At 43.5% G+C, this 24,550-nt stretch overlaps 1 protein-coding gene and 1 long non-coding RNA gene across 2 annotated transcripts in view; one reads left to right on the forward strand and one right to left on the reverse strand.

The window, feature by feature from the left end:
* The window catches only part of LOC109199848 (uncharacterized), an 827,125-nt gene that overhangs the window by 523,461 nt on the left and 279,114 nt on the right, over positions 1-24,550 (reverse strand). The window lies entirely within an intron of this gene.
* Positions 20,039-23,415, forward strand: LOC112842382 (uncharacterized). The gene is made up of 2 exons (XR_003214126.1): positions 20,039-20,757; positions 23,263-23,415. It is a non-coding gene; the product is annotated as an uncharacterized LOC112842382 (long non-coding RNA).

Genomic DNA, 24,550 nt, shown 5'->3' on the forward strand with positions numbered 1-24,550 from the left:
TCATGTACTTATTACTTCTAGGCTTGACTACTGTAATTCATTATTATCAGGAAGTCCTAAAACCTCCTTGAAAAGCCTTCAGTTAATCCAAAATATTACAGCAAGAGTACTGACAGGGACTAGAAAGAGAGAGTATGTTTCTCCTGTTTTGGCTTCCCTTCATTGGCTCCCTGTTAAATCCAGAATTGAATTCAAAATCCTGCTCCTCACATACAAGGTCTTAAATAATCAGGCCCCATCTTATCTTAATAACCTTGCAGAACCATATCACCCCATTAGAGCACTTCCGTCTTGCACTACAGGCTTACTTGTTCCTAGAGTATTTAAAAGTAGAATGGGAGGCAGAGCCTTCAGTTTTCAGGCCCCTCTTCTACGGAACCAGCTTTCAGTTTGGATTTGGGAGACAGACTGTTAAGGGAAAATTGTACTGAGTAGTCAGTATAAGCTTTTAATGATATAAGTTTACTTGTGATAGAATGCTGCATGATGATCTTTTTCTTGTTTAGGACTGATTGTTCTTTATAAAACGTGTTCTGATATTTGTATCTGAGTACAGCGATAGTAAGAAGTCGAACAAGCAGTTCTGACCTCACACACACACACACACACACACACACACACACACACACACACACACACACACACACACACACACACACGTCACTGAACAAATGTATTCATTTTTCTTGTGTATAAATAAAGACAAGTGCAAGAACAGAGCGCACACTTCACAGGGCCCCCACTCTGATGTGAGCGTTCTGTGACCGCCCTTGCAAGTAAAACCTGCAGCATGTGTGTGTCTTCACTCTTAGACTCTCAGCTGAAGAAGTGTCATTTAGAATAAATCTCTTGACATTTATTTTGGTCCTTCGTAGCCGGGGCAGAAACATCAGAACTGTTATCTGTGACTCTGTTCCAGGATCCAGCACTGATTCCTGACGCCGTGGGAAGCCAGCACCGAAGTCTGTGCACAGCCCTCTTAGACGAGGCCGAAAGACCTGGGACGTTAATTCGGGTCCAGGCCGGTGTTTATAGTCTGGTCCACGGCGGTGGGATTCAGTCTGACGATCCAAACCACCAGTGAGACGTCTGAGGGTGAGAGAAACACTATTTTGGTTAGGATTCGCCAAAATGAACCGAATTAGACTTAGGTTTTAGAGGTAGCCGTAATTACTTCGTAACAAATTGTAAAAGCGCGCAAATGTCTATGTGTGTATGTGTCTGGAAGTAAGTTGATTTTACAGCACAATACGCTGCTGAACTACTTCCATTTTATTTTGTTCTTTGCTTGAGGCTCACGTACTGGTGACAAAGGAGAACGGTTGAGCTTCGTCTCATAAAACTGATACCGCTTCACCTCTAGGGTGAAGTCGAAGGCCGTATCAGTAAACCACTATGAAGTCAAGCGTGCCAGTGACGGCCCAGCAAAATCTTTGAAAATGGGGAATAAACAAGCAAAATTAACACCTGATGAGGAATGGTTAGAAAAACAACAAGCCGGAGCAGGAGTAATCCAAAAGAAGGGGAGAGGAATGGAGAGGCAGACAGGCGAAAAAGAGTAAAAGCATTAACAAACAAAGAAGACAGTGACTCAGAACAGGATAGCAGCTCAGGTGAAGAGAATAGTTCAGATCAGGAAGAACGTAATAATCCCTCACCAAGTGAAAAATTCAAGATCAAAGTAGAAGTTTAAAAAGGGCTGGAAACAGACCTGACTGAATACATATAGATACAAGAGGAATGAAATAAAATAAACAAAAGGCTAAATTGAATTAGAACTTAACTGTACTGTATTCAAGTTGATGATAGCAAGGATAACAACCTGTAAACTGGTATTAACAATGACACATAGTTGGGATGAAGACCATGCCCAGAATGAAGAGAATGATTCACACAAACACATATTAAATAAAATAGAGAGATGTATAAGGTATATTAAGGTTGTGTCATTGTTCAGCCAAGAAAAGTGTGTGAAAAGGAAAACGTCTCCAGCTTGGGAAAGGGTGAAACTGCAGATCACCCCGCAGCCCTTGGTGGATACAAATAAAATACAAATAAATATTGTAATATACTATTGCTGTTATATAAAGAGATAATAACATTAATAATGAAATGATATTAATATGAAGAGGCAACTTAGTCAGTTATGATGTGAGGTGGATAATTGTTAGAAGTAGTCTGCATCAAGCTTAAGGTTGCTCAAATTCAGTACAATGACATATGAGATGAAGAAAATAAAGAAAATATCTAAACTAATTAAGTGCATGGAGGCACTTGACCTGCTTGAAAACCTGTCATCCTAGATGAGACATTGCTGAAATATAGAGCACACCTATACTAACAACTAATAAGCTAAACCCTGTATACAACAGCTAAAGCTACAAATTTGAGAAGCTGAATTAAATATGTGGTCACTGCAAAGCTGATGAGCAGGTTACACATTTTTTACAGCAGGAGCTACATAAGAACACATCAGAGGGAGGGAAACAGCTATTAAAGCTCAAACATGCAGCTGTCTGTGGGCTCAGTTTTTTTCCCTCACACTTCTGATTTGTCTTTGGCAGTAGCCTTTTTTGCATCCTGACTCGTGTGTGTAAAGCGTTCATGCCGTCAGCAACTTGTTTTTGTTTTGTTTTTTTGTTTTGTTGGTTTGAAAATAAGTAAATTTGTGATCACACTTGTGGATCACACTGACACATAATGATTAAGCATATGATTTACTAATGCAGATGAAGTTTATTCTAAACTTCAAGGAGAACAAAGAAGAACAACATTTTCAGTTGTGTCTTGACTGTTGTTCTCTGTGTAGTGAGTTGAGGTTTTTGTTTTTTGTTTTTTTTGTTTTTTGATGTGTTGCTTGAGTTAGGAGTACTGTGACTTCTGAAGTAGCTCTCACCATGCAACCTTGATGATGATAAGTTCAGAGCCAGCTGAGAGCTGGGTTGTCTGCTTTGTTTTAGGTGATAAGGCAGAAAAGTTAAAACTTAGTTTCTTGTCTTGAAAAAAAAAGAAGGGGTTTTGTGTTTCTCAGCCAAGAACAACTACAATTTCATTTTCTATTTTTGAGAAAGGAGAATTTAAAATAATAATAATAATAAAACAAACAAAGAGTGATGTTTTGTTTAAGTGGTGAAGAAAGCTAATACTGCAAAATACCGACTAGTGCATGATCTGCGAGCAATAAATGAAATCACTGAAATGATGCCACCAGTAGTAGTAAATCCCCACACTATACTGAATCAAGTCACTCCAAAAGAACAATGGTTCTCAGTGATAGACTTATCAAACGCTTTTTTTTCAGTGTTTGGCTTCACTTTTGAGGGGCAGAGACAGTTTCTACTCTACGTAGATGACATTGAGGGCCCGGTGGCGCCAGTGTCCGGCAGCCTCGCCTCTGTCAGTGCGCCCCAGGGTGGCTGTGGCTACAACGTAGCTTGCCATCACCAGTGTGTGAATGTGTGTGTGAATGGGTGGATGACTGGATATGTAGAGCGCTTTGGGGTCCTTAGGGACTAGTAAAGCGCTATATAAATACAGGCCATTTACCATTTTAGTGACTGGCCACACAGAGGAAGGGTGTAAGCAAAACACTATTGCTGTGTGTACACCCTAAAAAATTATTCAGGGGCTTAGTAAATATCATTATAATTCTAAGTTAGATGACCTTGATTAAATCTTTGAAAATCACAAAAGTGTTATCTTGAGCTGAAAATACTGAAAAGAATGCTTAAATTTTCAACACCAGTTTTTGAGTTGAACTGAGCTCTTTTGTTCAAGTTTATTTAAAAGAAAAAATTCTGTATTTGAAACACAGGGTGCATTATTTAAATCTACTCAATATATCTCATAGAAAGTACTCAAAATAACTGAGACACTGGTATTCATACTTATCATTGTCTTGAACTTTAATTATTAATGGTTCAAAATCAATATAATTTTGTCCCCCAATACTAACTTAAAACTTTGAGTAAGACTAATGACCTTTGGCATGTACCGCGCGCGAGGAGCATGGCCTCATGGGAGATTTTCTGCACGTTGAACGAGACAGACACACATCCACTGCAGACTTGGTAACGTTTTCAGGTAAGTGACCAATTCTTACATTAGCTGTCTTTATCCACACCGTTCTTTTATAACATGTTCTGAGGAAAGCGTTTGTCATGGTGACTCACTTTTCGCAGCGTGTTTGTGCACGTTAATTTAAGTTTTCAACCCGTCTTCCAGTCAAGGCGGCGGGAAACCGCGCCCTTTTATCCTTTTACGTTCTGAGTCGCTATCTGCGTTCCGGGTAATTTGACCGGAATGTCCCGGTACCAGCGACCTGACCGTTTAATTGGGGGCATTTTAGGAACCACATGAAAGCAGGTGTGCTCAGACATTTCTAGAAAATGGCCCTGTTGAGTCGCGGTGCGGGAGCTGCGGTAGTCACGCGGCCTGACTCACTCTGTCAGGTTGTTCAGGAGGAGATGAACAGACGTCATCAATGGCTTTGGTAACTAAGAAGACCTGCCCACGGAACAGTTCATAGCATTTTGAGAGAACGGTGAGAGGACCGCCCGGGTCAGCAGATTACCTCATCCAGGGCCGGTCCAAAGTACTATGGGGCCTTAAGTAAATTTAGACTCGGGGCCCTACTTCCTTTCAGATCCCAGAAAATAATGAAAAAAAAAAAGCTTTGGTCCTTTGGGTCAAGCCAAAAGTACCATCATTTCCAGTATAGTTATTCCCAATTTACATAAATAAATGTTTATTTCAATCCAAGCTAAAATTTCTTATAAGAGATTGATGTTATGGCAGATTACTCAGTGACATGTTTTGTAATGATAAAGTTTTGATTTGTATTTTTTCAGCACCATCGTCACCACCAGGAGAAAAAAATCTGCATCAACTACAAAGTAAAGCAGGTAATTTTACTCAGAGGACTTGATGTGTTAAATTTTGGAATGATATTGTTTTATACAAGCTGAGTAGTGGATAGTGATACCACCTAAATATTTATACTGGTTTTGTGGTGGGTTATTTTAGTCATACAAATGCCAAATCTAAATTTTGAGAATTTTTCAGTTTGGTAAATATATTGATGAGTTCATGGTCTGTCATCTAGTGTCACCATACTATCTTTTTATTTATACAGCGTGGTGATGTGATTCAGATTATTTCAGTGTGGTTAAGTATTGTACAGGGTGGGCCATTTATATGGATACACCGTGATAAAATGGGAATGGTTGGTGATATTAAAGTCCTTTTTGTGGCATATTAGTATATGTGAGGGGGCAAACTCCTCAAGATGGGTGGTGACCATGGTGGCCTTTTAGAAGTCGGCCATCTTGGATACAACTTTTGTTTTTTCAATAGGAAGAGGGCCATGTGACACATCAAACTTATTGGTAATGTCACAAGAAAAACAATGGTGTGCTTGGTTTCAACGTAACTTTATTCTTTCATGAGTTATTTACAAGTTTCTGACCACTTATAAAATGTGTTCAATGTGCTGCCCATTGTGTTGGATTGTCAATGCAACCCTCTTCTCCCACTCTTCACACACTGATAGCAACACCGCAGGAGAAATGCCAGCACAGGCATCCAGTATCCGTAGTTTCAGGTGCTGCACATCTCATATCTTAGACAATTGCCTTCAGATGACCCCAAAGATAAAAGTCTAAGGGGGTCAGATCGGGAGACCTTGGGGGCCATTCAACTGGCCCACGACGACCAATCCACTTTCCAGGAAACTGTTCATCTAGGAATGCTCGGACCTGGCACCCATAATGTGGTGGTGCACCATCTTGCTGGAAAAACTCAGGGAACGTGCCAGCTTCAGTGCATAAAGAGGGAAACACATCATCATGTAGCAATTTCAAATATCCAGTGGCCTTGAGGTTTCCATTGATGAAGAATGGACCCACTATCGTTGTACCCCATATACCACACCAAACCATCACTTTTGTTGTTCCAACAGTCTTGGAGGGATCCATCCAATGTGGGTTAGTGTCAGACCAATAGCGGTGGTTTTGTTTGTTAACTTCACCATCCACACATAAAAGTTTGCCTCATCACTGAACAAAATCTTCTGCGTGAACTGAGGGTCCTGTTCCAATTTTTGTTTTGCCCATTCTGCAAATTCTCTCACCGATCTGGGTCATCCTCGTTGAGATGCTGCAGTAGCTGGAGTTTGTAAGGGTGCCATTTGTGAGTAGCTAATATCTGCCGAAGGGATGTTTGACTAATGCCACTCTCTAGTGACATGCGGTGAGTGCTACGCTGTGGGCTCTTGCTGAATGAAGCTAGGACAGCCACTGATGTTTCTTCATTAGTGACAGTTTTCTTGCGTCCAAATTTTGGCAAATCCAACACTGAACCAGTTTCACGAAACGTAGTGTTACGAGTCCGAAATTGAGGACGAGAGTAAAACAATGATGGTCCAGAAGAGGTCGATCAAACAATTGATTTTAATGAATACACGCAGCGTGGGGAGACGTACACTGGAAACCATCAGTTGTAAATCCCCGTCCAAAAATACACTTCAGATTGCTTTTATAACATCAGGGTATTATGACGCCCCCTCATGCGTTTACAAGCACATTATTTGCATCTTAAGAACATTGTTTGCCTCTTCTACAGATAATGATCTATTCTAAGAGATAAATGCAGACACAGAAGTTCCCCTTTCTGGCATCCATCCAAATATGGTGATGATCTCAGGCCTTTGAGGTCCCCATGGACTTGTCCTCCTCTTTGCGTCACCTGTTGCTAGGCAAACTCAAATGCAATAAGAAGCTGAATACATTCAGGCCTTTGCTCAGCTACTATTTTACTGTAACAATATACTCAGCATATAAGCTTTTAAGATTATAGATTTAACTCAACGATTTAAAGTGGTTATAACTGCACCTGTAATAAACATGTTAATATTTGATTATGATAACCCCTGTAATACAAATTATAACATAATGCCAGCAACTTCAATAAATGCTTGGATGAAATGATAATTAATGCAATGATAAAGATGATGGTTATGTAAAATAATCCCTGTAATTCCACAGTAGCAAGCAGTTTGCTAACTGTAGCATGGGAGATGGGTGGTCTCGTAGGGTCTCTTGCATTGAAATCTGCTGCAATGGCCCGGTTACTGCGTTCACCAGATATCAACACAATTTTGATCCACTCCTCACGTGTTAACCTCTTCGACATGTCAATGGCTGTGAACAAAGAGAAACTTGTAAATAACTCATGAAAGAATAAAGTTACGTTGAAACCAAGCACACCATTGTTTTTCTTGTGACATTACCAATAAGTTTGATGTGTCACATGGCCCTCTTCCTATTGAAAAAACAAAAGTTCTATCCAAGATGGCCGACTTCTAAAAGGCCACCATGGTCACCACCCATCTTGAGAAGTTTGCGCCCTCACATATACTAATGTGCCACAAACAGGACTTTAATATCACCAACCATTCCCATTTTATCACGGTGTATCCATATAAATGGCCCACCCTGTACTTTGTTCCATGTTGACTTATTTGTAAGTTGTATCCTCCACCTGAATTGGTAGTGAGTATTGGTTATTCAATCAGTTAATCATACAAAAACTGTGTAAATATGGTTATACACCATTCTGTCATCTTCATACTGTGAGACATATTTTCTCACAATTTTTTAGGTCACAGGTGATGAGATGGCAGTGTAAACTCTGCAAACATGAGGAGTCATCAAAAGTGTCACTACTCAAACATTATCGAGTGAAACATGGTACATTTGGTCATGGCTATTCCATACCCTGTCTTCATTTGAATTCAATTCAATTCAATTCAATTTTATTTATATAGCGCCAAATCACAACAAAAGTCGCCTCAAGGCGCTTTATATTGTACAGTAGATAGCACAATAATAAATACAGAGAAAAACCCAACAATCATATGACCCCCTATGAGCAAGCACTTTGGCGACAGTGAGAAGGAAAAACTCCCTTTTAACAGGAAGAAACCTCCGGCAGAACCAGGCTCAGGGAGGGGCGGCCATCTGCTGCGACCGGTTGGGGTGAAAGAAGGAAAACAGGATGAAAGACATGCTGTGGAAGAGAGACAGAGATTAATAACAGATATGATTCGATGCAGAGAGGTCTATTAGCACATAGTGAGTGAGAAAGGTGACTGGAAGGGAAAAACTCAATGCATCATGGGAATCCCCGGCAGCCTACGTCTATTGCAGCATAACTAAGGGAGGATTCAGGGTCACCTGGTCCAGCCCTAACTATATGCTTTAGCAAAAAGGAAAGTTTTAAGCCTAATCTTGAAAGTAGAGATAGTGTCTGTCTCCCGAATCCAAACTGGAAGTTGGTTCCACAGAAGAGGGGCCTGAAAACTGAAGGCTCTGCCTCCCATTCTACTTTTAAATACTCTAGGAACAACAAGTAGGCCTGCAGTGCAAGAGCGAAGTGCTCTAATAGGGTGATATGGTACTACAAGGTTATTAAGATAAGATGGGGCCTGATTATTTAAGACCTTGTATGTGAGGAGCAGGATTTTGAATTCAATTCTGGATTTAACAGGAAGCCAATGAAGGGAAGCCAAAACAGGAGAAATATGCTCTCTCTTTCTAGTCCCTGTCAGTACCCTTGCTGCAGCAATTGTCCTTGCTCTTTTAAGACATGGGGTGCCTTACACTCACACTTGTCTAGGTCTCACAGTTCGCATGAAACGGAAGAGTGTGAGGTCCTTCCAACTATTAGATGTAAAATCTGTGACTCTTTTTACCCAAACACAAAAGACTATTTTCAACATATAAATTCCCATTTGAAAAGCCATGAAACCATAGAGTGTGTTTTTAATGGTTGTGAGTTTAAGACAAACATTTGTGGGACTTATGCGACTCACAGAAGTCGAAAGCACAGATTTTGTTCATGGAAGCACTTTAAAACTAACTTGATTTCAAAGCAAACTGTCAGTACATCTAATGAAATCTTCTTACCAGCACTGGAATTAGAAGATCACGAGGACTTGGATGTCACCATTGAACTTGGTTGTGAAAGGGAAACAACAAATGAAATTTTGAAAAATATTGGTGTGCTCTTGTTAAAACTGGAAAGCATCTATAATGTTTCTGGTAAATGTGTGGATGACTTGGTGGAACAGCTCAATTATATCTGCACATTATCACTTCAGTATATTCCAAAGTCAATAAGTGATATTCTTATTAAGAATAACTTGTAATATTGATCAGTCTTTTGTCAGTGAATTGGCTGAAAAAATATGTCACTGTAGTCCTTTATGTGCAGCCCTTAGTCCTGATGGTCCCTTTGCTTCAAGATATAAGAGACAGAAATATTTCAAGGAAAACTTCTGTGTTATTGAACCAGTAGAATACTGTTTGGATCCAGAAAAGAATTCCACTTTTCAGTATGTGCCTATTCTTCAGTCCTTGCAGCTGTTACTGAGTAAAGAAGATGTTAACAGTATATTAACTAGACATTTGAACACTTCACAGTTATCCTCTTTCCACGATGGACAATATTTCAAGCAAAACCAACTTTGTGCTATTGAGGACTTAAGTATTTCCCTTGTTTTCTATGTGGATGACTTTGAAATTTGTAATCCACTTGGGACTTCAAGAAAAAAACACAAAGTCACAGCTGTGTACTGGGTACTTGCTGATATACCAACTGAACTGAGATCACAGCTAACATCAATTCAATTGGCTCTCCTGTGTAAGGCAAGTGATGTTAAAACTTTTAGCTATGAAACTGTTCTCGAGCCACTTTTAAAGGATCTCATAACATTAGAGAGAGACGGGATTTTTTGTTCACAGCTTGGTAGCTATATCAGGGGCACTGTTTTTTGTGTTTGTGCTGACAATCTTGGCGCTCATTCTCTTAGTGGACTCGTGGAAAGCTTTTCTGGACATTACATCTGTAGATTTTGCCTTGGAGACCATTCAGACTTTCAGCAAAAAGAAGTTCGTTCAGGAGCTTTTCCACCAAGAACAAAAGAGAACTATGATCTACATGTCCAAACCATAAAGGAAAATTCCTCCTCGGTTCATTTTTGTGGTGTGAAGAAAGGTTGTCCATTAACAGGGAAATTAAAATATTTCCATTTTGTCACAGGGTATCCTCCAGATCTTTTGCACGACCTTTTTGAAGGCATAATTCCACTAGAATTAGCATTATGCCTTCATGTGTTTATCCGTAAACGTTACTTTTCCTTAACTGAACTCAATAACTTCATAACAGAATTTCCTTACAAATGGACCGATAAAACAGATCGCCCCCAAATCATCCCCCTAAATTTTTCCACTCGCAAAAGCGTTGGTGGCAACGCACATAAAAATTGGACGTTATTGAGACTATTACCTTTTATTATTGGGGAAAAGATTCCCAAAAAGGCTGAAGCATGTCAAGTTCTTATGACTCTAAAAGATATAACTGAACTTGTTGTGTCCCCTATTCACAGAGAGGAAAGTATTTGCTACTTGGACACACTTATATCTGAACATCGCAACAGGCTATTGGATGTTTTCCCAGAGCAAAAACTAACTCCAAAACACCATTTTTTTGGAGCATTATCCTGACTTGATCAGAGGATTTGGTCCATTAGTATGCCTCTGGACTATGCGCTTTGAGGCTAAACATAGTTTCTTTAAGAAGGTTGTTAAACACACAAACAGCTTCAGAAATGTACTATTGTCACTTGCCTCAAAGCACCAGATGATGATGGCATACTATTCAGATGGTAATGCATTGAAGCCATCAGTGTGTGTCACTAAAGTATCATCTCTTCCATTGGAACTGCTTGATGTAGAAATACAGCAGTGTCTCAAGGAACTTTATCCAACACAAGCCTATGTGAATTTGACCAACTCTCTGACTCATCATGGAACTAAATATGCCTCAGGAATGGTTTTGCCTCATGGATCTACTTGTGGCTTACCTGACTTTGTGGAGATTTTACAGATTGTTGTCTTAAGCAATGAATTTCTTTTCATTGTGAAGTTGCTCAACAGCTGGTATGATGAACATTTTAGGGCATTTATTCTGGATCCTTCTGGGAAAATGACCTTAATACATCCCAGAGTACTTGGTGACACTTACCCCTTAACACCATATCGTGTTGAAGGCAAGCAAATGGTGTCAATAAAACGTCACATTGTTTGTTAGTGTAAGGGGAAAGACTCAGATACCCCCTTTCTTTTTCTTTTTTCTTGTGGTTTTTATTCTGCAGATGGACTCCGTTGCCTTGAAAGTAATTTTTGGACAACAGAGTGAGAAGCTTGTGCTCTCTTCAGGAATACCCAGGACTGTTGAGGAGCTGCATGAGACAGTGAGAGAGACATTTGGGCTAGTTGAGGATTTCACATTGCACTATTATGATGACTCATTTGGAGATTTCTTTACACTTCATTCTCCCAACCAAATCAAAGATAGGGGTACAGTCAAAGCTGTCTTCAGACAACACTGTCATACTCTCCCCTCTTCAAAGTCCTCTGAAGACTACATGGCCAGATGAAATTGTCATTCCACTTTTCTCTGTGGCAACAGAGACTGTACTGAAAAATGCCAATGAAGTCTTTGTTCAAAATGGCACTGTGCTGAACAATACTTCAGTCAAGTCAGATATAATGGGAAAATTAGCTGATTATATGTAGAGCTACACAGCCTACCCTACTGGCCTTCAGATTGGAGAAGTGGCAGAGGCTCTGGTCAAAAAGCACCCATGTCTGACAGAGCCAGGCAGTCGTAATGGCTGGATGGGATGGATGTATAGTCTTAAATACAAGATGGGAAATTACAGGTCAAAGTTACGAAGTCTTGGAGTTCCAGAGGTTACTTGCAACTCACTGAAGAACAAGCACCCTGATGACAAGGCTCCAGCGAAGAACATAAAGAAGGCGCGGAAAGGAGAAGTGCTGTTTCTGCCACACTATCCAGGACAAGATGGTAAAGAACAGCAAGAGCTGGAGCGACAACAACTGATGAGTGTAAGAAGAAAAACAGCACAGCCATCAAGGATTTAATGTGCAAAACCTTTGCACATAGAAGACATGATATTATCAGCCAACAGCTGAGTGTCAGCGACATCAAGGACAGATGGCCGGCGTTGTTTGACGTCTCCCAAGTAAGTGAACATTTAAAGGGATATCCACTTGTAAATAAAATTTGGTCTGTTAGATCCCCCATCATAAGATAAGTGAGGAAAAACATGTTGCTACCATCCTAGTGATTTTGATGATCTTGCAGCAGCCAGGTTGCTTTAATTTGTCATAAGACTCTAGAATCGCTAGGAATTCGAATCAAAATGAGGAATCTGAATCAAAACCAGAATGGTTCTAATCGAAACCATTCCCAAGCCTAGGGAACAATAAATGCTAGTAATTTCCGTTCACTTAACTTGTTTTAGGCTAAGCTAATGTAACCTGACTGAAGAATGACTGGGCTGATTGCAAAGTGCCTTTGTCTCACTTATCTAACTCTGGAGCACATAACGACAGACTAGATTTTACTGAAGAGTAAAGAGTGAAGAGTAATTTAATATTTTTATGAAACGTTGGTTACGTATTGTAACCCCAGATTCTATGAGTATAGGCGCAGCCCTTTAAGTGGGTATTCCCCTTGTGCGCGCAGCACTGAAGTATTTTAGTCCATGCCCACCTGCTGTGTGGGCCTCACCCTGGTCTAGTATAAGTTACGGTGAGACCAGGAAATCGGCTCTACCGTTTTTCTTCAGCCAGCCAGAAGATGTCCAGCGAGACCATCCGTCTGTGTCCATCCTGCCAGACCGGCTACATCATGTCGTATGACCGACATGCCGTCTGCGTGGGCTGCCTCGGTCCTCACCATGCGGACCTCGCCCTCACACCTTAATCCTATTGCCGCTCCTGTTAGCTCCTCCCGCCGGAGGAAAAGCAGCGGAGGTCAGCCTTTTTCAAGGCTGATGCTGAGGAAGCGTTCCCGCTAAGAGAGAGGTACTCGCTGGAAGAAGCCATCGAGTTCTTCGATGGTGGGCCAGAATTGGATGATTTCACCCACCGTGAGGAAAACGGCAGTGGTGGCAGCTCCACTGCCTCCCAGCTGGGCAGCCTGGCGACAGAAGGGAGGCGGATGAGCAGACGCTCATCCACCCCTGGCCTTCACATGTCGGCGAGGATGCCGCTCCCAGTTGTTGGTGCGCTGCTCCTGGATCTGCCTGGCATCATCCAGGAGGCAGCTGGTGAGAAGGGACTTCCCGTCCCTCAGCCTGCTCCACCCCCATCGGATGATCTGGCGGGAAGGTATGGCTCCGCTCACTCTCGTTGCCCAGATCCCATCTGGTCTCAGTTCCCGGCGGTGATGACCTACCTCTCTGAGGCAGCAGCAGAGCCAGCGAAGATTAGAGCGCCGGTCTCTACCTAGGGCTTCACAGAGGGCTTCACAGACCGGAGTTTTCCGCCTGTTCCCCCTCTAGAGCCGAGCCTCGCTTCAGTTTTCGGCACCAAAATGACCAAGGTCGTTGGACAGCGACCGGCCCATCCCGCCAAACTTGACCAGCTGATAGCAAGGTTCACTGATCGCGCACATCAATGCACTGTTCAGTCAGCTGCAGTGACTAACAACACTGCCTTGCTAGCGTTTGTCATCTCCAGGAAGGTGGAGGAAGCAGAGCTGCCAGAGGAGCTGAAAGGCTTTCTCTGTAAAGCCGCTGACGTGATTCTGAATATGTGCGCCACTTCAGCGGTGTGTTCCTCTCGCATCGCTGCCTGGCAGATGATGGTTCAGAGGGCAACCTGGCTCCGCCTCTTCCCTCCAAGATTATACAATCTCACAGGGAAATAGTGCAAGCAATTCATAACATAAAATTTAGAAGCTTAGTGGAAGATAATACTTTATGTTAAGGCTTTAGTCTGCATACTGAACAACTCCACTTATATGGATTTATGTCTGGATGAGTAAATTAATCTTTTGCATGTTAGAAAATAAGGTCCAGGTTGCAAAAAATGGTAGTTCCACTTAAAGATTTTTTTTTTGATTGAATCAGAATTTTGGCCTTCAGATTTTTTGTCCTTGGTTTTTTGTCCTCTCCCATCCAGGTCAGTGCAGTTTCATAGGATCACGACCCTGAACCTTGAACCAAAGTTCATGTCATCGTTGGACTTGTATTCATCCAAACTCCTGTCCTTGTTTCAAGCCAAGAAAGGTGCTGCTGGACAACGCCACAGGGCACAGTTAAACCTTCTGCTTCAGGTAAGGAAGATTGCATTTTCTAACCACAAAAACGTTCCAACACAGCATTGAAGAGGCCCTTCCACTAAAAACGGCTTTTCTTAGGTTTCTGTTCGATATTTTAGCTCCACAGGTGTTCTTACCTTGATGGTGGGTGTGAAAACAGGTCAACAACAGAAAAAAAATAGTTATGTTTAAGCTAGAAATGGTAAGTCATGTTTTAAATGTGCAAATTTTGCCTCAGTTGAGACTTTTTGTTTCAATGTTTGGAAATATGTGAGCTTAAAACAGTTGTTTCTCTTTTTAAAGGACGGTGCTGATGCTGTCTTTGTTGAAGAGGCTTTGGCTGAGGAGGTGATGAAGATTTACCTGCTGCAGAATCAAGACAGGTCAGGCGAACCTACTGATGTGGGTATTGTTATTGAAGGCGTTACTGTTCTGGGCAAACTTGGGAATCTGAGCAAAGCCTGTTGCTATCTTTTGGGACTGTGCTATGCTCTGGATCTGAAATACCCCAAGAATCTCAAATGCACATTTGAAGCATTTCAAAAAGTGTTCATGGAGCTGGATCCAGGAAACCTTTCTGTCAAGGTTCAAAGACTGAAAAATGACCTCTGTTCATTGTAGACAAAATTTGACAGGGCTGTTCTTAAAGTGTTAGACTTGTTAAGTGACATGTAATGCTCATCAAAAGGTTCAGTTGCGGCATTACATTGTGTTGACATTCCTGTTCATAAATAATGTTTGTACCATAAACTGTGTTTTTGTATTAACTTTCCAGATTCACATTAAGGTGTAAATGGGAGAGTATCTTCTGTATGGTTTTTTTTTTTTTTTTTTAGTGCAATCCTTTTTGAAACCTTTTTATTTAAATTATGGATGTTTTTTGGTCACTCTTTAGTTATAATCTTCCCAATTTTTTGGACTCAAAATAAGATGTTCAAAAACTATGTCACAGTGCAAATGGTTTTTTTTTTTTCAGGATTTATATTTTTTTGGGATCTTAATTTTATTTTTGTCATTTTGTGGCGGACCGCCAGGCGGCTCCACTCACACCCAAGTGGAAGGGAAGTGCTGGGGTGGAGATTTTGGCGCTTTCTGTATGTGAGGTCCAGAGAGAGTCGGTTAATAAAAGTTGGAGTGAGACACTGAGACCTCTCCTGTCGTTATTACATACCTCCACATTGGTGACCCCTGTAGCGAACATGCTCGACGACGAAGCCAGCTCCGGCCTGGAAGCATCGGCTGCCGCCGGACTTTCACCTCCGCCGATGGCTGCGTTTGCTGTGGCGATTAAATTGCCGGATTTTTGGCTTCACGATCCTCCTTCATGGTTCGTGCACATAGAAGCTCAGTTTGCTCTTCGTGGAGTTTCAGCCGACGATACTAAATACCACCATGTGGTGGCCTCACTTGACCCGCTGTCAACCTGCCGCGTGATGACTCTCCTCCGGGACCCCCCAGCCCAAGGCAAGTACGCCGCCCTCAAGGCGCTGCTGCTGCGGCGTTATTCCCTCTCTGATGCTGAGCGGGCCGAGAAACTCCTTTCCCTCGCGGGCCTGGGCGACGGCACCGCTCTCGAGCTCATGGAGAGCATGCTGTCCTTGCTGGGCGCGGATGACGGAGGATTTCTCTTCACCCACCTCTTTCTCCGACAGCTGCCGGCTCCGGTACGCGCTGGCCTTGCCAACTCCCCGCTATTGGCCATGAAGGATTACCGCTCCCTTGCGGAAGAGGCGGATCGCATCCTCCTGGCTACCAGGAGTTTCGGCGTCCAGGCGATTGTTCAGGACTCACCAGCGTTTTCCCCCGCCCCCTCACCGATGCTCCAGGGGCCCCCCGACTCGTCCATGGTGGCCGGAGTCGCTGCACGGCGGCACCGCGGAAAAGGGCTTTGCTTTTATCACCAGCGTTTTGGACCGAAGGCACGGCGCTGTCTTCCGCCTTGCAGTTTCCAGACCCAGGGAAACGGGCATGTCAGCGCTCTGTAGCAGCCGCGACCGCTGGCAACAAGGAAAGGCTGCTTTTCTTAGAGGACTCACGCTCGGGGAGGCGTTTCCTGGTGGACTCCGGCTCACAGAAGAGCCTTCTTCCCCCGCCTGGCTCAGACAGGCTAGCTGAGGGCTGCGGGCCATTGCTAACAGCGGCTAATGGCTCTCCCATCAAAACCTTCGGTGAAAGGTTGGTGACTGTTTGCTTTCATGACCATGACTTTCAGTGGAACTTTGTTGTTGCTGCTAGCTCTGTGCCTATAATAGGCGCTGATTTTCTTTGTGCTCACGGACTGCTGGTTGATGTTGCCAACAGACGTTTAATTGATGCTGTGTCATTTTCCTCATTACCCTGTTTGACTCGGGGTGCTCAGCCCGTGGTGCATGCTAACTCAGTAGATTCGGGTGACGTTTTTCAGTGTTTGCTTTCTGAGTTTCCCTCACTCACTGTCCCCACTTTCTCAAGCACTGTGACGAAGCACGGGGTGGAGCATTACATAACTACAGTAGGGCCCCCGGTGTTCGCGCGCGCGCGCCACCTCGACCCTGCCAAACTGGCTGTAGCTCGGGAGGAATTTGCCACCATGGAGCGCCTGGGCATCGTGCAGCGTTCGAATAGTGCCTGGGCTTCCCCGTTACACATGGTCCCTAAATCTGACGGTCGGTGGCGACCTTGTGGGGATTTCCGCCGTCTTAATAATGTCACAGCGAACGATCGTTATCCCATTCCCCACATCCAAGATTTTTCCGCCCATCTTGCGGGGACCTCGGTTTTTTCAAAGATCGATTTGGTACGGGGATATCACCAGGTTCCCGTGCGCGCGGAGGATGTCCCCAAAACCGCCGTAATTACACCTTTCGGCCTTTTCGAGTTTCTGCGCATGCCGTTTGGCCTGAAAGGTGCCGCCCAAACCTTCCAGCGGTTGATGGACTCGGTCTTGCGCGGGCTGCCCTTTGTTTTTGTATATCTTGATGATATACTGGTGGCCAGCAGCTCGAAGGAGCAGCACATGTTCCATCTGTGTCAGGTTTTTCAGCGTTTGGCGCAGCATGGACTGATTATTAATCCATCTAAATGCCAGTTTGGGTTGCCGGTTCTCGATTTCCTTGGGCACCGTATTTCCGCCGAGGGCGCGGTTCCGTTGCCTGACAAAGTCCGAGCTGTTTCGGACTTTCCGCGTCCCACAAATGTTAAGGCACTGCAGGAATTTTTGGGGATGGTGAATTTTTACAACCGTTTTCTCCTCAGAGCGGCACATCTGCTGAAGCCCCTTTATGGGGCGTTAAAAGGTAAGAAGGCTAATGACTCCGTTCACTGGTTTCCGGAAAGCATCCAAGCGTTTTCTGATGCTAAGTCAGCGTTAGCTAATGCTGCCCTTCTGGCCCACCCATCCCCCTCAGCGCCGATTGCGTTGACCACCGATGCGTCGGACATAGCGGTGGGTGTGGTGCTGGAACAGCGAATCTCGGGTGTCTGGCAACCGCTCGCCTTTTTCAGCCGTACGCTGCGTGACAGCGAACGCATTTACAGCGTTTTTGACAGGGAGCTGCTGGCGCTCCACCTGGCGACTCGGCATTTCCGTTTTTTTCTCGAGGGTCGTCACTTTACCGCATACGTGGACCACAAACCCTTGACGTTTGCCATGTCCAAGGTTTCTGATCCATGGAGTGCACGCCGGCAGCGCCAGTTGGCAGCCATTTCTGAGTTTACCACGGACATTCGGCACGTGGCTGGTAAATCCAATCATGTGGCTGACTGTTTGTCCCGTGCGCTGGTTTCTCCCGTCTTTCTCGGCATAGACTACTCCGCCATGGCTGCCGATCAGAGCGGTGACCCGGACATCCTCGCGCTTAAATCCACCCAGACGGGCCTCATACTGGAGGACAGACCCGTGCAGGACGGTGGTCCCCTCCTGGTCTGTGACGTTTCCACCAGCCGCCCTCGCCCAGTGGTTCCCGTTTCCTGGCGTCGTCAAGTTTTTGACTCGGTACATGCTCTCTCTCATCCGGGGGTCCGGGCCTCTGTTAAACTGGTCAGCTCTAAATTTGTTTGGCCAGGCCTTCGCAAATCTGTTAAGGAATGGGCGTCGGCATGCATTCCCTGCCAGTGTGCGAAGGTTCATAAACACACCAAGGCGCCCCTGGAGCAGTTCTTCATACCCGGCAAACGTTTCGATCATGTGCATGTAGATCTGGTGGGTCCTCTGCCGCAGTCGCAAGGTTTTACGCACCTTTTGACTGTTGTTCACCGGACCACCAGGTGGCCGGAGGCAGTCCCCCTGGCATCCACTACCGCAGCAGTGGTGGCCAAGGCGTTTTTGTCAACCTGGGTCTCGCGTTTCGGCCCACCCGCGGACATTACGTCAGACAGAGGCCCCCAGTTCATTTCCGAGCTTTGGTCGGCCATGGCTGATGGACTGGGGGCTAAAGTCCACCGGACAACCGCATACAACCCGCAAGCTAATGGGATGTGCGAACGGTTCCACCGGTCGCTTAAGGCTGCTTTTCGCGCCTCCTTACAGGATGGCAATTGGGTTGACCGCCTCCCGTGCTTGGGCTGCGCTCTGCGGTTAAGGAGGATCTCGGCGCTTCCCCAGCTGAGCTAGTGTTTGGTCAGCCCCTCCGCGTGCCTGGAGAATTCTTGCCCGAGAATCCTCCTCCCTGCTTCGATCCATCGGTGCTATCTCTCAACCCGCTTTTGCACTCGCTTCGGGTTCCTGGTCCGGTGCACCATTGCGTGCCTGACACTTTTTTTCCGAAGACTTTAGAGACTGCTAAGTTTGTTTTTGTCAGGCACGATGCCCACAGGACACCGCTGCGGCCGCTGTATGACGGCCCATTCAGGGTTATCGAACCGGGCCAGAAACATTTTGTTTTGGATTTTGGGGGTAGAAGGGAGACTGTGTGTGTTGACAGACTTAAACCTGCACATGTTCTTCCGGGCAGTAATGTAGTGCCGGCCCAGGCCCCTCGCCGTGGCCGCCCCCCTTCGTTGGGGTTGACAGACTCTGGTTTTCCCCCCAGGACTGCCCCTGGACTGCCGGCATTTGAGCCTCCTTCTGCCTTTCCTGCTCGCCTTCACCAGCCCCGTTCACAGGATGGACCTTCCTCTGCCTGTTCTCTCCCTCCCAGGTTCAGTCGTTCGGGCCGTTTGCTTAGGCCCAGGGTCCTGGACTGAATGGAGACCTAACTGTGTGTTCGGGGGGGGTATGTGTGGCGGACCGCCAGGCGGCTCCACTCACACCCAAGTGGAAGGGAAGTGCTGGGGTGGAGATTTTGGCGCTTTCTGTATGTGAGGTCCAGAGAGAGTCGGTTAATAAAAGTTGGAGTGAGACACTGAGACCTCTCCTGTCGTTATTACATACCTCCACAATTTGACCTTTTCTGAAAAGGTAAAGCACTGCGTTCACTTGAGCCACTTTTATTCTTTGTATGGCAGGTACATTTTTCTTGTTGTTAGCATCAAGCATGCCAATTTGGATGCAATTTTATTATATAAGGCTGTTGTGACTGAAATTTTATCCAAGTTTTATCCACTGAATGTAGAACAGATTTCAGCTCACTGTGTTCAGAGAAGGAATCTGCTAAATGTGTGATTCACAAAAAAGCTGTTTAAAATGAATCATTGTGAACAATGTTGAACTGACGTGGTTCTTTTTTCCTGTGTGTGTGTGTGTGTGTGTGTGTGTACATATATATGTGTATATATATATATATGTGTGTGTATATATATATATATCTAAAATAAACACTTAATTGTAATTAACGTTTTTGCTTAAGTTAACTTAAAAATATTAAGTAAATTGAACCATTATTTAAAAACAAATAATTGTAATGGTGTAGGTTATATGTGCCTGTTAAGAGATTTTGTTTAATGTTTTATTAAATAACATGCTTTCCCTAAATAGGTTTGCGAATGTACAATGATGTTCATATATTTTATACTACATGTATCTTGTCACTACACATGCACGTGAGCCTTGCTGACTTCTAAGAAAATGACTGGCATAAGGAGGTTGCCACAGGAAACCTCACCTTTGCTGAGTTTGCTGAGTCTGCCGTTGGGAACAGGAACCAACTGGCTTCTGTTTCCCTTAAGATAGGCTTGACCAGTTCCTTACTGACAGTTGAACGTATATGTTTTATGCTTTGTAAGGAGTGGTATGTTATCTCTTCCTACATGTGTCTGTGACGCAAACATGCTTGAGTATAAATAAAGCTGACTGCAAAGCCTCGGTGTGGGTATCACCCGATCACTCACCCGTGCGCACGTAGTTCTCTGAACAAAACTCTGACTGTCTTGTATTCCTTCAATGTGTTTTATAATGTCTTACCACTGACATTTAATTGGTCCTTCGAGCCGGATTTATTGATTGATATTATTATATCATCTAACTATTCACAGACGGAGCCGCCGAATCCTGACGTCGTGACTACCTGCACTGTAAACCACCGCTTCTAGCGAAGCAAGGAAAAGCCCAGAGTCGTAAATTCGCCTATTGGCCAGTGTCTTATACAGGTCCACGACGACAGGACTCGGTGACGCCGGAAAAAAGAACACAGCGCAACATTGAAGGTGAATATAAAGCAGCCAGAAACACTCTGCGTTGAATAATCGATTTTTAGGCTGACACTGCTCAAAGTAGAAGGGTCCTGTGTGGACCAAAAGGACAGACGTGTCCTATTGTAAAACGTCCTGTGTGGACCGGGCCCTGTGTGGACCCGCACGTAAACGCTCGCCTGTGTAAGACGGACTAAGTCGCCCTGTGTGGGCCCATTCCGCAACAAAAGAGAGGTTGGTAGCTCGTGGTTTCATTTCACTCCGGGAGTGAAAGGTAATGAGAGTGTCAAATAAAAATAGGATTTTTTCTAAACGCGCTGTATGTTTGCTGAGGAGTAAGTGCTTCATTGAATAGGAACTCTAGGCTCCTGCACTACTCCTAGTGTTTTCCTGTGAGTACTGAATGGTGAGGAAGAGAAAGGTTGCGCATCAACGCATAAAATTAAGTCCGCCCTGAATTTAGTTCAGGGTAGAAGGCTGACTTAATAACCTCCTCTGACTCTAGTACCAGAACGTCTCACAGTGTATGTTGGCAGTATTAATAAATAAAAGCAAAACAAGGTGTAATGTTTTAAAGCATGGAAAGAGGAATGAAGTGGAATAAACAAAAGGTTAAATTAAATTAGAGCTTATTTAATGTATTCAAATTGATAATAGAAGGATAACAACCGGTAAACTGGTATTAACAATGAAATATAGTTGGCAGGACGACCGTGCCTAGAATGGATAGAATGCATGAAACCAGATAACTCACACAAACACATATTAAATGAAATAGAGAGATGCATAAGGTATATTAAGGTTGTGTCATTGTTCAGCCAAAGAAAGTGTGTGAAAAGGAAAATGTCTCCAGCTTGGGAAAGGGTGAGACTGCAGCTCACCCTAAGCCCTTGGTGGACACAAATAAAATATTGTAATATACTATTGCTGTTATATAAAAAGATAATAACATTAATAATGAAATAATATTAAATATGAAGAGGCACCTCAGTCAGTTGTGATGTGAGGTGGATAATTGTTAAAAGTAATCTGTATCAAGCTTAAGGTTTGCTCAAATTCAGTATAATGACATATGAGATGAAGAAAATAAAGAAAATATGTAAACTAATTAAGTGCATAGAGACACTTGACCCGCTTGTAAACCTGTCATCCTAGATGAGATTTTGTTAAGATGAAGAGCAAACCTATACTACCAAGCTAATGAGCAAGATACACCCTTTTTATTTTGTATTAATTTTTTTGTTTTTCAGAGCAGAAGCTGCATGATATTAAAAGCTCACACATGCAGCAGTCTGTGATCTCAGTTTTTTCTCTCACACTTCTGCTTTGTTTCTGACAGCAGTTCTTTTTCTTTTTGTGTCCCAACTCGTGTGTAAGGCCTTCATGCCATCAGCAGCAACTTGTTTTTGTTTGTTTGTTTTGTTGGTTTGAAAAACAAATCTGTGATCATACTTGAGGATCACAGTGACACGAAATGATTAGGCACATGATTTACTGATGCCTAGTTTTAGAGCTGTGAGCTACGAGCTGTAAGCAGTGCAAAGTTTTTCCCAACTTAGAAGTTTGACATATGTAACATGTATGAGATATATGAATTATTTTAAAACGAAATAGAAATTGTCCAAAATGCCTTAAGAAAATATGTAGTGCTGTATCTACAGAGAAAAAAGGAAGAAGAAGCATTCAGTAACTTGGAAATAGCCTTTCTACTTGCATGTAGATGGAAGTGCAGGTTACATGAAAGCTGTTTTAACACAGGCATTTGGAGAAAAACAACGTCTGCTTGCATTTTACTTCTGCAAATTAGACTCTGTTGTGTGCAGGCCGGTGTAGCTGCAGCAGAGGCAGTAAAAGGAGCTGACTGTGTCAAGGACGCAGACAGACAGAGAGACACACAGACAGTTAGTATGTTTTTTCAGCAGTACATCATTTTGCAAAAATTTGGCAGAATAGAGGTATGATTACTTCTACTGGCAATCCAGTGCAACATGGAAATCTTTTAAAGGTACAGCTAAAAAATGATTTGATGACGTGTAATGGGAAACCTATTCTACCTAAATCCCTACATAAAACAGCAGCATTAGTGACACATGGGCATTGCCATTTGTCAACAGCAGGGATGGTAGATATTCTTTCTAAACAATTATACTCAAATTTTTTTTTTTGAAAACTCAGCTAAAGCATATATAAGAACATGCATAATTTGCCAAAAACATAATGCACAGGGAAACCTTAGACCAAAAAGAGGTAACTTTCCCACACCACCTTATCCTTTTCATACAATCCACATGGATTTTATTGAATTAAATGAATGTCAAGGCTCAAAATACGCTCTAGTGATTATAGACGTATTCCCAAAATGGCCAGAGGTTTACCCAGTGAGGAAAAGCTCAGTTGCAAAAAGTGAACCTTTAGACAAATCTGTCAGAGAAACAGCTCTGGCAGAATGGATGACAAAACTGTTGGAAAACTACTAGGATATTGTTTTGAACAATAAACTGCCGAATGATATCTCTCCAGTGTCTTGCAGGTTGAAACCAGGTGATTGGATCCTGATTAAAGTACTCCAAAGAAGGAACTGGAGCTCACCAAAGTGGGAGAGTCCTTATCAAGTCCTAATCACCACACCAACTGCCTGTAAAATAGCAGAAAGACCATCCTGGATTCATCAAAGCCACTGTAAGAAAGTGAGTGACAATCTAGACATTTAGACGCCGACACCCCTAACTCCTGGTGATTTATTGGTGAAGGGAGGGCTGATCGGGTACACCCCGCCCTCTTGCTTCTTGCCGGTAGTCTACTCATCAGAGGTCACAGGTGTGTCTGGTCATCATGAAGACGCTCGTCCTCCTAGTGGCTAGTATTGCACTCCTAGTGAGTTTATTAACACTCACCCAAAAGAAAGAAGATGAACAACACCGCTAATTGTAATCAGATCGCTGGAAAAGGAGAAGGTGCCCCTGTGAACACAACCAACCGCTCTAACGGCACTTACTGGGTGCAAGGAATGGCCTGGCTATGTGGACAACGTGCTTATTTCATACTACTCCCAGGCTGGACTGGAGTCTGCGCTCCCATCTTCATATCAGATCACACCTTCAAAATAACTGTGAGAAACACCACGATGCCTCGAAGACGACGACGAGACATCTCCGCAGTGCAACTACATGACCCCATCTATGGCAGTGATGTGCCAGAGGAATTTAAGCTTTGGAACACCGGACAAAAGGTCCTCCACTCACTTTTTCCATGGGTGGGCACCGGAAAGAACATGTTAAGAATTGAAACTTTGGACTACCGCTTTGGACTGTTCCTGAATGCCTCATGCAAAATCAACAATCAACAAAATGAAGAGCCCTCAGCCTGACAAGGGCCTTGGAGGGCCTGAAGACCCTGAACGAGAAAATGAAAGAACATTCGGGAGTCGACATTTCGATGTGGGACAGCTGGATGGATATGTTCGGGAAGTACCGTACTCTGGTGTCATCAATTCTAGTGTCCATGGCTGTATTTGCAGCAATACTCACTCTATGTGGATGTTGTTGTATTCCCTGCATTAGAGCATTAATCAACAGACTCATAGCAACTGCCATCACACCACATGTTACGTTTCACCAAGAGACGATGATGTTGCTTACACATCAGGACCGAAACACAGACTTTGAAGAAGAAGACAATTTTTAATTATTGTCAACAAAGTGAAAAAAAACCTAAATGTTGATCATATCAATTTTACTAAATGATACTCTGGTTGAAAATGTATACACAAGTGACTAGAAGTTGAAGTATGTAAAAAATATTTGAACAA

This window comes from Oreochromis niloticus, linkage group LG15 (assembly GCF_001858045.2).
Source record: "Oreochromis niloticus isolate F11D_XX linkage group LG15, O_niloticus_UMD_NMBU, whole genome shotgun sequence".
NCBI lineage: Eukaryota > Metazoa > Chordata > Actinopteri > Cichliformes > Cichlidae > Oreochromis > Oreochromis niloticus.